Genomic DNA, 13,966 nt, shown 5'->3' with positions numbered 1-13,966 from the left:
ACAACACATCAAGTGTAGAACAAGAGGCAGCCACAGCAACAGTGGTGTATTTTACTGTACACGTTATTTTTTTTGTGCTACTGTTTTTTACTATAAATAAATATGAATTATTGGGAAAGTCACAGCAAGCAATATTTTTATTGACAAGGGGCCTCAGCTGATGCAATTGTTTGTTAACATTTATTTTTTAGACAGACCTGCTGTTGACATTCCTTAGTGTTACCATTTTTGAAGCAATGATCATTGTTTTCTAAAACATTTGACTTAAATCTCAGAGTTTGCAAAGCTGCTGAGTTTGTGGATAACAAAGATACGGGGACATACAGCATTATTTGTCTGCAATCCTTAAATACGTATTGCACAAACCTACAAGGACTGGAGCACATATCATCTAAAACATGCAATCTAATCCTGGAGTTTAAAATAATGAATGACTCTGATTCCTGAGCCTGATTCTGATGCAATTTCCATATGCGGACATATTCTGTGGATATCTGCAAACTGCACATGCGACATAAAAATCAATTGCAGACAACACATCTGCTGTTCTATGCAAACACATACCTCCCAACTCTCCCTATTTTCACGAGGCAGTCCCGTTTTTTTGGGACTGTCCCGCTGTCTCACCCACGGGCCCCAGTGTCCCACTGTGGGATGGGGGGGGGAGGGGCAGTTGGGAGACTCCTGTCAGAGCTGCGGTGGACAGTGTCTATTCATGGGAGTCAGAGGGGGACTGGGGGCGGTTCTGGTATGAATGATCGACCGTGTTAGGGTCGACATTCATTAGGTCAACCACTATTGGTCGACATAGACATGGTCTAACAGTCGACACATGATAATGGTCGACTCGGGACAGGTTGACACATGAAAAGGTCGACGTGGATTTTTTAACTGTTTTTGGTGTCATTTTTCCGTAACATGGCCAGGAACCCCAATTAGTTTACCGCGTCCCCTTGCATGGCTCGCTTTGCTCGTTACGCTCACAGGTTTCTGTTCCCAATCATAGTCACGTGGATGGTACAGTATGAAAAAGTAAAAAATCTATTTTTTTTTTAAAAAGCCACTTCGACCTTTTCACATGTCGACCTGTCCTGTGTCGCCCATTTTCATGTGTCGACCATTTGTCCATATCGATCATGTCAATGTCTAATGACTGTCGACCTTAGCATGGTCGACCATCCAAATGGATACCACTGGGGGCATGCCTGCTGCTCACCGAGCGCTGGGCATGCCCCCTCAGTAATGGAAAACTGGGGAGTGACTCATGATAGCGGCACTCCCGTGAAGCCATGCCCCTTCCTATATGCCACGTCCCTTTTCGGTCGGGCATGGCTTCGCCGCGCCAGGGAGTCCCTCCTTATCATCTCCCGATATTGGGAGATATGCAAACATATATTGACGGAAACTGAATGTGCGGATGGATTCTGAGAAATGGCAATTACTGAGTGGCAACTGGGTGATGACCATCCAATCGCACAGAACCCATCCATCTCTTGGACCTGTCATGGCCATGTACTCTCGTGCTTGTTCACAGTGCACGGACAGAGATGGGTTGCCTGTTTCAGATGGATCTTGTGCACATAGCATGAATTGGGTGTAAGTGCCAGTACTAATGATGGCGGCTGGGGCTGCAAACATAAAAATATTGCGCGGGCTGGCCATCAGCGTGAAACTCACATTAGCATGTTTTCAAGCAGGCTGCCGGGCTCATTTGGAAATGCCCAATATGTTTAATAATTTTGATAGCAAGCATTTTAAATCAATGAAATAATGTATCCATGAAATAATGTATCCATTATTGCATCTGTGGACACCTAAAATAGTGAATACTCAAAAATGACTTAGAATGTATTGGTGGTATGAGACACAGTTACATACAAGACAATGGACATATACTGTATGATGCTGATTCAGAGACGCAAGTAAAAGCGACTGCATCTGCAAATTTTCTCATTGCACATACATCTGAGGTGTAACTATGAATTTTTGTAGATCTGGGAGTTTTTCAGAGTAGTGTGCAAGGCAGTTGGCTCTCCACTTGCGGATAAATGCGTGTAAGTAGGCGGCAATGGGGCATTTGCACTTAGGTTAAGAGTGGCGTTAGGGTGGCCAATCCCGGGATTAAGATCAGCAGGATCCCGGGATTTAGGCCAAAAATCGTCTGGGATTCAATCCCGGCATTGGAAGCTCTAATTCCTGGGATTTCGGGATCAGGCGGTCATTTGATTTTTTAATGCCGGGCAGCGTTGACCATCCTCAGGAGGCTCAGACGCTGCCCGGCCCTCTCCTCCCAGCTCCTCCTGCGCAGCATGACGTGGTCACGCTGCACAGCCAGCCACCTACTACCCGCCACATGGACCTCACCGGCTCCCTGCTCCCGACTTTCCCTGCGCATGGACCTCAAACCGGAGGAAGTTGGCAACCCACCTTCCCAAGTACCATGGTGGTAAGTTATGTGTGTGGGGCGGTCTTTGCTGGGGCGCGACACTGGAAACAAACCAATCCCGGGAATCCCAGGATTTACTATTTTTCGATCCTGATAACCGGGATTGAAAAAATGGCCTGCGATTGGCCACCCTAAGTGGCATAGGTGTGTCTATGGCGTACACAGAGATCTGGCTATTTAATTCAAATTTTTTGCACCTAGTATAGGGCTGTTCAAATATGTGCTAATAAAGAAAACATGTTCTCACAAGCAGATGCATAGGGGTGGTGAGCCACATAGATGCGCTATTGGCCCAATGCTACACTTTGTGTGCGACACTGAATCAGCCCTGGGGCGGGATGTAATGGAATCCGAGTTCGCCCGACATGCAGGATGCCGGGCAAACTCTTACGTTTTTTTAAAAGAAGTCATTTACAGGGCATAACCATGGTAATAAAAATTTTCAGGCATCCATAATCCAAATGCCAATATGCAGAAATCAGTATTTCAAATGCTGAGGTCGGGAAAAGTTCCTATATCCAATTGAACAACAATGGTAGGTACCAATTTCTGTTTTGATCGCAACACAGTTTTTCGTTCGATTTTTTGTGGGCACATTTTGTGGGTAATTCCAAGTTGACCGCAGAAGGAATTTTTTTAGCAGTTGGGCAAAACCATGTGCACAGCAGGGGTGGGGGGGGCAGATATAACATGTGCAGAGACAGTTAGATTTGGGTGGGTTATTTTGTTTCTATGCAGGGTTAATACTGGCTGCTTTATTTTTACACTGCAAATTAGATTGCAGATTGAACACACCCCACCCAAATCTAACTCTCTCTGCACATGTTAAATCTGTCTCCCCTGCAGTGCACATGGTTTTGTCCAATTGCTACCAAAATTCCTGCTGCGATCAACTTGGAATTACCCCCTTTGTCTTTAGTAAATCTCCAATTTGCAAAATCAACCAAACGTCCGGTAAAAAACACAAAATCAGTCAATATACACCTTTAGTAAATATAGCCCCTTACAGTCTCTAGAGGGTGAGCAATGCTGAGACAATAAGATTACTGATACAGGAGTTGGCATGGACTAGAGCTGGTGGAATAGCATCATTTTCTGGCTCTGGGTATCGATAGGACATCTAAGATGTATTGAAGCAATATTAATTATTATTTCCAATTGGTTGGCTTGTCCAGCCATTCAGAGTGTGAGTCATCGAGAGTGCCCATGTAATTAGGCCATCGCTAATGATTGTGAGAGTGTATGTCTTTTTTTCAAATTTTTTTTGTATAAGTGGGTTCAAAATAGAGATGATCAGAACGAGGACACAAGTCATCTTTCAAAGACAACATATCATCTTTCTGGAAATCTCAGCTGTTATGTTTTTAGACTGCATAGAAATGACGTGCAATACAAAACACCTGAGAGATGCGATATCCAGAAAGATTAAGTGTGCCCTTTGAAAAAAAGACTTGTGTTCTCATTTACAGATCCAAACTTGACAAGAAGATTCCAGCCAAAAAGATTCAAAGACAAACTCAACACACTTAGGGGTATATTTTATTTACTAAGGTGCGGGTATATAGAAGTGGAGCTATTATCTTCTAGAAGGTGTAAGATACATGATAAGTAGAATCTGATTGGTTGCTAGGGGCAACATCTCCACTTCTATAAACCTGCACTTTAGTAAATATACTCCTTAGGGCCTTGGCGGAAATCTAACCTCAGCGCTGAGAGTCAATAATGTTAACCATTATGTAATCTGTACAAATATTTACTTCATGCTTGCTTACTTTCAGCGGTGACTGCAGGGGGAAACTGCTGAGCACATATATTACATACATTAGAACATGTATGTTTAGATGTGCTGGCTGGTTTCCTTGGGGATTGGCATCGCTGTTTGCAACAGGTGTCATGCAGTACCGGGGACTCAGCAGAAGGTATTACACTCCTAAGCCAGCCCCCAGACTCCCATTGGTTAGTTCCACAGGAGTATGCAGAGATGCAGAGACTAGAATGGGAACTTAATTGAATGGTGTCGCTGAACACAATGGAGGAGAGATGCCCCCCTTACGCGCTGGAGCCCGGTAGCAGCTGACTCCATTGCCTCCCACAGTTACGCCTCTGCTGCGGTGCAACATGACAATAAAAGAGTTAAGGGAGACAGCTTGGCTAGAGGAGGGCAGAGCCACATTCCCACTCAGATATACCGTAGATGTCAGTAACACTACATTGTGAGTTCTCTCGCACACAGGCTGGTCTGTCAAAAATTAGGCATTGAGAGAGTTCATGTCTGTCCAGCTCCAGCACTGATATTTCAATTCAAATATCCTGAGCTGAATGAAATGCATGATGCTAAAGAGGATGACCATAAGAAACTGTGGTTAGGGCCCGATTCAGACCTGATTGCTGATGTGCATTTTCGCACAGCGGGCGATTATGGAACTACTGCCCATGCGTATGCACCGCAATGCGCAGACGCGTCACCAAACAGCGACAGGATGGTGCAAAAATTTTGATTGCACGGGCGTTCGCAAAGTGATTGACAGGAAGAGGACGTTTGTAGGTGGTAACTGCCCGTTTTCTTGGAGTGTCTGGAAAAACGCAGGCGGGTGTATGCCGTCAGCTACGGCCCTGATCAGCCTGATTTCTTCATACTAAGTAAGTATTGAGCTACGCATAGACTGCACACACTGCACAGAACGGGAAAAACATTTGATGCTGTGTGTGATGCGAACGGTTTTGCAGCTGAGGAGAATTCTTGCACAGCGTACACATGCAATCGCACACTTGCACAGGGCAAATTTTCACTCCCCCTGGGTGGCGACTATCTGATGGCAGGACAGTGTAATTTGCAGCACAGCGATCAGGTCTGAATTACACCCTTAGAGAGAAATGCTTTTTGGAGCTTGGGCCACAACAGGTATTCTCATAGGGTACATATTGCTAGCTGCTATAGGCTACAAGTGTGCCTTTTTCATAGAACTCCGATTAGTAATGGTTACATGCACACATGACAGTCACGCATGAGCCATGACTCTGCCAGATCCGAACCCAGAAGTAAAGTTATTGTTTAAATTATATTCTTACATTTAACACTTTGCAGTGACAGGCTCCTATTGAGGTGCATGCTCCTACAAGCATTTTTTTTAATACATTGCTCTGGTACTTGGTTTCTTATTATCACGTTGTGCAGTGATGATTATCATGCGGGCAAGGAAAATTGCTCCCCCTAGGCCTCAGAATGACTTACTGGGGGATATTCAATTGTTTGAAAGGTCAGTAGGGTATCTAATAGACAGGAAAAAACAGACACCCAACCGACTTCTCACATAATTGAATATCCCCCACTGTGTGCACATTTATGCCAACGGGGCGGAACTACGTACCGTTAGTTTGGAGACAGAACTGTGCTGCGGCTTCCTGAATGAAGGAGTCGCCTGCCTCCACATCTCCCACATTAATATATGTGGCAAGCTGGCAGTACTAGACAGAGTGTGCCTCCCCTAGCCCCACCTCCCACAGTCCACCTGTAGGCATTGGTGGTGATGAGACAGTGCTTATCATCGCACGTTTGTCTTCAGCCACAGGAAGAGGAATTGCAGGAGAGACTCCAAGAGAGACATCAGTGCATAGCTCCCAACTGTCCTGCATTCAGTAGGACAGTCCCATTTTCCTGGGACTGTACCACTGTACCACCCGCGTCCAACAGTGTCCCGTGGCGGGGTGGGGTGGGGGGGAGTAGGGAATATCCACTGCGGCTGGGGAAAGCCCAGCAACTCGGAGAGTTGCCAAGTACTGGCAGAATAAATGTGGGGGCATAATATGGTGTCAGGGGCATAACTGTGGGCACAGTATGGTGACAGGGGCATAACTGTGGGCATAATATGGTGTCAGGGGCTTAATATGGTGACAGGGGCATAACTGTGGGCATAATATGGTGTCAGGGGCATAATATGGTGACGGGGCATAACTGTGGGGCTTAATATGGTGACAGGGGCATAACTGTGGGCACAGTATGGTGACAGGGACATAACTGTGGGCATAATATGGTGTCAGGGGCATAATATGATGACAGGGACATAACTGTGGGCATAATATGGTGGCAGGGGCATAATATGGTGATGGGGCATAACTGTGGGGCTTAATATGGTGACAGGGGCATATCGGGCATATCTGTGGGCACAGTATGGTAACAGGGGCATAACTGTGGGCATAATATGGTGTCAGGGGCATAACTGTGGGGTCTAATATGGTGACAGGGGCATAACATGGTGTTGATCCATAAGCGCATAGGAGTTTTATTTAATAAAAACAAACAAACAAACATATATATATATATATATATATATTTAGATACACACACACACACACACACACACACACACACACACACACACACACACACACACACACACACACACACACACACACACACACACACACACACACACACACGGCACCCGGTTGCTCTGGGATGAAACTGGAGCAGCACCTGAAAATGAATCTTCTGTTAGAAACTAAAACCTGACAAACTGTTCTGATTGCGCTAATAATAGTATTCCATATTTAAACCATCCACATCCTGGTAATTAGCATAACAGATACATTTAGCAAAACGGTCTTACTTTTATATATATAAAATGTATTCACAATAACAGTATTACAATGTACAGTAATAAATAAATCCCATCTGTACAGTTTCACAGGAAAGTATTTTGGATCAATCCAGTTTGTATTCAGTAAAGTATATTCCTTTGATGGTGTAAATTCATAATACGATACAGCGGTAGAATATAAATGAACCCAACGCCTTTTGTCATGAAGGTCACATCCGTGGGATGTGGATGGCGGGGACAGCCTCGGGCTTCATCCCTGGCCCTTGGGTGCCTGGAGGGGAGGACCCCTTTATTTTAGGAGTCCCCACTTCCCCAGGGAACCCCTGCCAGGGGTGACTAGTTGGGGGGTGTGATGCTGCGGCCGCAGGGACCTATATAAAAGTATCCCCCAGCTGCGGCATTAATTCTCTGGCTAGTGAAGCCCAGTGCTAGTTTTAAAAACACGGGGGACCCCTACTTTTTTGTCCCCATTATTTTTGGAACCAGAACAGGTCCAAGAGCCCGGTGCCGGTTGTTGAAATACAGGGAACCCCTACTCAATTTTTCTTCACATATTTTTGCAACCAGGACCGGCTCAAAGAGCCCGGGGATGGTTATGCTTTTGGAGGGAGACCTGCACGTAATTTTTTAACATTTTTTTAACTATTTCTTTACTTTTACAGACAGAAAGATGCACGTATCTCACTGATCTGTGCATGCTTCTGGCTAAGTGCACAAAGTAATGAAAACGTACTAAAGAACGCATGTTTTTATCACTAAAAATGTTTCCTTTACTAAAAATCAATAAAAATCGCATGCGATTTCTGTTTTAACCCTAAAAATCGCACCCTATTACATTATCACAAATTTGAAACGTGCGATTTGATGCAATTTTTAGGACACCTGAAAAATCGCAATCCTATTACATATAGGGCCTAATTCAGACCTGATTGCTATGCTGTGTTTTCGTACAGCGGGGGATCAGGTCTAAACTGCGCATGTGTATGCACTGCAATGTGCAGGTGCGTCGCATGGGTACAAAGCGGATCGCCGCTCAGAATTGGGTTTGTGCGAAGGATCTGTTCATGCGGGCGTTCGAGAAGCCGTTTGTGGGTGGCAACTGACCGTTTTCTGGGAGTGTTTGGAAAAACGCAGGTACATGCGTTTTCAGGGAGGGTTCCTGACGTCAAGTCCGGTCCCGGACAGGCTGAAGTGATCGCAGTGGCTGAGTAAGTCCTGGGCTACTCAGAGACTGCACAAAATCTGTTTGTACAGATCAGCTACACATGCGTCCGCACATTTTGCAAAGCAAAAATACCCTCCCCTGTGAGCGCCGACAATGCGAACGCAGGACTGCAAAAAAACCCTAGCGAGCGAACAGGTCTGAATTTGCCCCATAGCCCCAAGTGTTTTTGATTTTCTTTCTCACCAGCAGATGGCACTAGCTGCAAAGTACTTCAAGGCAAGCACATATTTGCTCTTTTTATCAAGCATAACGCGTACTAAACAAGGTAATACAAGGGTGTCATGAAAACTCTATGAAAGGTAAACTAGATATAGCATTCAAGAGGTTAACTTCCCCTACTTTTCAAATAATTGTCCTTTTTCGCGGGTGATGTACTCGTCCAGGTCCTTAAATTTAACCCATTTAAACCTCAAAAGAGCATTAGCAATGGAATTGGTAACTCCCAGGACATGCTTAGCCTGTAAATTAATATTCCAAACCAAACAGTGCAAAACTAGCCTAACAAACCAATGGCACCAAAGAAGTGCCTTGACGATTAATGGCCTGAAAAACATTTGTCCTGCCACAGAGTCACACCATTCATCCAGATATGCCACGAAACCGGTATTCCCGCAGCATCAGTAAAAAGCTGGAACTCCACATTAATAGACATTGGAGATGGCCAGAAAACAGCACAGTTGAAACCAGAAAGAAATATGGAACAAATACAAAGGTCTCTTAATCTCTGCTAACAGGTGAAGAAATTGATAGGGTCGTCCAATGCTGGACATGGATCTCTCTAGTTTCCTTGAAAAAACTCTTCCCATAGGAACAACCATACAGGAAAATGAAACACACCCAACATCACCTGTCACAGAGTCAATATTCTAGCCACAAGGCCCTCCTCGATGTGCAACAACAGCTATTATACTTTGCACTTCTGTACATATATCTTAGCCAAAAGGACCCCTAGACTAAAAAAAGCAAATTAGATCCAGAGCATCATCAAATGTTTGATAAACAACACAACACAGTTCAAATAGTAATTGCATTTTTAACAGATCACCCAAGAGGGTATGAGAGATGTTGAATCATTTGGAATGTGCCAGGTGCATTTTTGATCAGCACCCCATTAGGAGAAAGCACCAAAGGAGGAGATCTAAAAGGTTCAGCTGTACACCCCAGCTAACATCCTTCATAACTTTCTCCACTGTAGTGTGTGGTAACTAGACCACAGACCTCAAATTATGGGGGGTTCTATGTGAGTACATAGAAATCCATTTTCAAATGGCCCAAGACGAACTGGAGACAAAGCTTTTCTCTTGCATGCTCACTGGAGAATGGGCATTCCTTGGCGGGATACGAACCACCACATCAAAGGCAGAGGTGACAAAAAGTACACTGGGGGCCATTCCTATAAAAAGTTGCTGAAGGCATAACATGATAACAATGGCCCTGTCCCGCTGCCACTGAAAAATGCACAGAACGGAATTTCTTAGCTGATGGTGACGCAAACTCAGAAATCAAAATGAGCTGAGTAACCTCTAACTCGGGTGGGCAACAGGCGGCCCGCGAACCGATCCTGCCTGGCCCGCTGTCTCCCATTAGTGTGCAATGACAAGCGGCCCTACTGGCTGAGCCGCTTGTCATTGCACTACACTGCTGCCAGATTCGGCGCCGCTGAGGAAATCCCGGTCACGTCACAGGGTCTGCTGACCGGGATTTCCTCTGTGATGTCATGCGCTGGGCGGTATGGGGGGCGGAGCCACAGCAAGAGCGGCGAGCGGCGGGCAGCAGCAAAGATCCCGGGGAGCGGACAGCAGCAGTGACTCCGAGCAGCGGGCAGCAGCAGCGACTCCGTGAAGCACGGGCAGCGGGGATCAGGCAGTGGATCATCTTCCAATGTGAAAAAAAGGTAAACCCCCTGCCCAGCCAGTACCTGAAATGGATCTGTACTTAAGCTGCAATATGGGTTCAGGGGAGGGGAGATAAAAACTGCTATATAGGTGGGGGGAAGGGGGGGTGGGGACTGCTATATAGATTCAGGGGAGGGGGGAGGGAAGGGGGGTAGGGACTGCTATATAGGTTCAGGGAAGAGGGGTAGGGACTGCTATATAGGTTCAGGGGAGGGGGGAAGGGGGGGAGGGACTGCTATATAGGTTCAGGGAAGGGGGGTAGGGACTGCTATATAGGTTCAGGGGAAGGGGGAAGGGGGGTAGGGACTGCTATATAGGTTCAGGGAAGGGGAGTAGGGACTGCTATATAGGTTCAGGGAAGGGGGGTAGGGACTGCTATATAGGTTCAGGGGAGGGGGGGGAAGGGGGGTAGGGACTGCAATATAGGTTCAAGGGAGGGGGGGGAAGGGGGGTAGGGACTGCTATATAGGTTCAGGGGAAGGGGGGTAGGGTCTGCGGTGCATGCGCAGTTCAGACCCGATTTACAAGATATTTTGTGTGTGGCCCTCGACTATTCACTGGAAGTGTTAAGCATCCCCCCAGCTGAAATAATTGCCCACCCCTGCTCTATCTAAACCTCAACATCTTTACAGCTGAGATTTAAAATAGTGACGCCGGACTGCTTACAACAAAATTCCTCATGTAAGATGAATCATGTTCAGGTATTTTAGCACATTAAGAAGTTCCGATGAACGAATATTCAAATATGTAGCTAAAAACATATACATCCCACCAGTTATTAGTCATAATACCGATAGGTATCCTCACCCATACCACATTGTTGTTGCATTCAATTCTGCTTTAAGTTTTAATGCAAGAGCAAATATATCTATGTATTTGCCCTTTTATATGTGACTGCGCATATGAGGTGGAAGACCTTGGAAAATAGCAATGATTTTGCAATGGACAACATTACCTAGCTTGGCTTTTGCTCCTGGCCCATATGCTGCATATTTTGTCTCTGGCTCTGAAGATGCAGCCGAATCAGTGCTGAAAAGTAACACAGACAAACCAGTGATGGAACTATCACTGCACATCAGGGATTCCAGCTCACCTGAGGGACTGAGTAAATTTACCTCACAAGGTAAATTGACCATTGCTGCATCACCTGCACAAGACGCTATCTCTCTTTGATCTGCAAAGGATGAAACAACCATCCCACACAGTTGGGGGGAAACACCAATGGGCTAACAGGACATACTCATGAAAGGGGTGGTCTTCCATGAAAGAGGTGACGCCACGACACCAAACACTTTAATAACTGGCCTACTAGGGCACCTCAAACTGCGCACAGAAGCTGAACCAATCCATTCAGCTGATGCAGAGTAGTGTGCGGACAACAAAGGAGACCAGTGCCACTAAAATATTAGCTGTGGCCAGCTGGTCTGGGGGATTTTCCTGATAAGCTTGTTGGAATCCCAGCAAACTGATGTCAGATGCAAAGGGTATAGAAGGGGAACCTCACTGCACAACAATGTCTCTGTTCGGATATGTTGGGAGAAACAGTGCCAGTCATCTCCCATCACAAGCATACCGGGTACCCCAACAGATATGGTCAGTCACCGCTGGGGGAAAGGATGGGTGCCTAGTGGTGGCTGGCTGGAGGCATAGCAGCTGCTACTGCCACTCCCACTGCCATACTAGAGGAGACAGAAGCCTCTGCATCTGCCTGATGTGTATCTTGGAGCCCTGAGGCAATCCACCGCGGTAGTCAATTTGCTTAGGGAACCTCTACTGACTCCAGGAACCAATCGTCCGAACTTCCACAATCCTGCCTGGTGGGGATGTCCCCTATAAGCTACTCTGGAAGAAAAGCGCAGGCAGGTAATGGACTGTGTCCATAACGAGTAGGGGGAGCTGACAGATGTCTGGAAGCCATAACCAGAAGAATAAAGTGCAAGGAAAAAAGGTAATAAAAGAAAAAGGGGAGAATGAGGGGAAAATTGAATAAGCAAGTAAATAGATAATAGCAAGAAGAAAATAAAGGGGAAAACTGAAGAAGAGAAAAGCAAAGTTCAGGGAGAAATGTGTATCACAAAAAAACTACATCAACTAAACAAAAATTACAAAAATGTGGTAACTCCACTGTCCAGTGAAATTTCCAGAAGAAGAGGGAGAGCTCTCAGCACAAACACGCCCCTCAAAGCTAACTGGCTAAACTCTAAGTCAATCACCAATAAACTGGTAACTTAAAACAGCAACTAAATAAGCATTAAAGGGGATGCTTGCTCGAACCCACCTAGGATTTTTTTAATTATGCTCAGGCACAGGGCTGCAGTGGCAAACGCAGGATTTTCATGGGGGGGTTTCCAGAACTGGGTGGAGCCAAGCACAGGGGCGGGGACTGAGGTGACCCAGTACATGCTGGGTCCGTAAAACTAGTGTGTCTGTGTTCATATCTATATATGTACACATATATACCGTATATACACCTATATATATATATATATAAATATATATATATATAATATACACATAGCATATTAAACATGCATATATATATCCATTTCAAGCTTCTCACACTCGCTTACAAAGCCCTCACCCACTCCTCTCCCATCTACATCTCTGACCTTATCTCCCTTTACACTCCCACCCGTCCTCTTCGCTCTGCTAATGCACGCCGATTCTCCTGCCTACTGATTACTTCCTCCCACTCCTACCTCAAAGATTTTTCACGTGCTGCTCCAATTCTCTGGAATTCCCTACCTCTCCCCCTCAGACTCTCCAACTCTCTACAAAACTTCAAACAGGCTCTCAAGACCCACTTCTTCACCAAACCCAGCCAAATCTCATCCTAACCCTCTGTTCTACGCTCTCTATGTACCCCATCTGTCTCACCCCTGTCTGTCTACCCCTCCCCTTTAGAATGTAAGCTCTCACGAGCAGGGCCCTCTTCCCTCATGTGCTTATCCTTTGTCTTACTTTAATAATCTTCAACTGCATCAACTCCAGCAGTATTCTGCCACCTGATACTTATTCCAGTGTCATCTGCTGATGTAACTATGTTTATTTACCCTGTACTTGTCCTATACTGTCATCAACTGTAAGTTGCTGTTTTCCTGTTTGATTATTTATGTACTCTGTAATTGGGCGCTGCGGTACCCTTGTGGCGCCATATAAATAAAGGATAATATATATATATATATATATACATACAGTACAAGTATATATATATATATCATGTGTGTGTGTTTATATGTATGTATATACATGTGTATATATGTATGCACAAATTGCACATGGATATATATGTACTATAATTAAAATAAAGTAAACTTTTATGAAGCACTTACAAGTGCCACCAGGAAGAGAGCAGGCTGCAGAGGACGCTAGACAGCCATTAACAATACTCATGCAGCATTTTTTTTTTGGTGGAGGGGGGTTTCTGGGTACTCGGAAACCCCCCCTGGGTGCGCCACTGGGCTGCCATCAGAAATTGTGGGGCCCGGGACTGACAAAATAGACAGGGCCCCCCACCCCCAAAAAATATTCTGTTGCACCACTCCACCTCTATGTGATGTCATACATTGTGAAGTTACATATGGGTGGAGCGTTATGGACCAGCAAGAACAATTCACAGAGATCTGATGCACAGGGAAGGCTTAATTTAATAAGTCTTCCCGGCGCATCAGCCCACTGCTGTTGTACACACCTCGGCAGCACTCCAAGTATCGGCTGTAGGAGCCAGGGGTGGGCCCCTCTCTCTGTAAGGGCCCAGGACACCATTCCCCGCAGTCCCCCCCCCCCCTGATGTCTGCCTGCT

General features: G+C 45.6%; 1 protein-coding gene across 5 annotated transcripts in view; it reads right to left on the bottom strand.

Moving 5' to 3' along the window:
* LOC135055433 (parathyroid hormone/parathyroid hormone-related peptide receptor-like) overlaps positions 1-13,966 on the bottom strand; it is a 182,802-nt gene that overhangs the window by 134,966 nt on the left and 33,870 nt on the right. The window lies entirely within an intron of this gene.

The sequence above is a fragment of the Pseudophryne corroboree genome, chromosome 3 (assembly GCF_028390025.1).
Source record: "Pseudophryne corroboree isolate aPseCor3 chromosome 3, aPseCor3.hap2, whole genome shotgun sequence".
In the NCBI taxonomy this organism is placed as follows: Eukaryota; Metazoa; Chordata; class Amphibia; order Anura; family Myobatrachidae; genus Pseudophryne; species Pseudophryne corroboree.
Note: the sequence above shows the minus strand (reverse complement) of the source record. Positions and strands in the feature narration are given on the sequence as shown.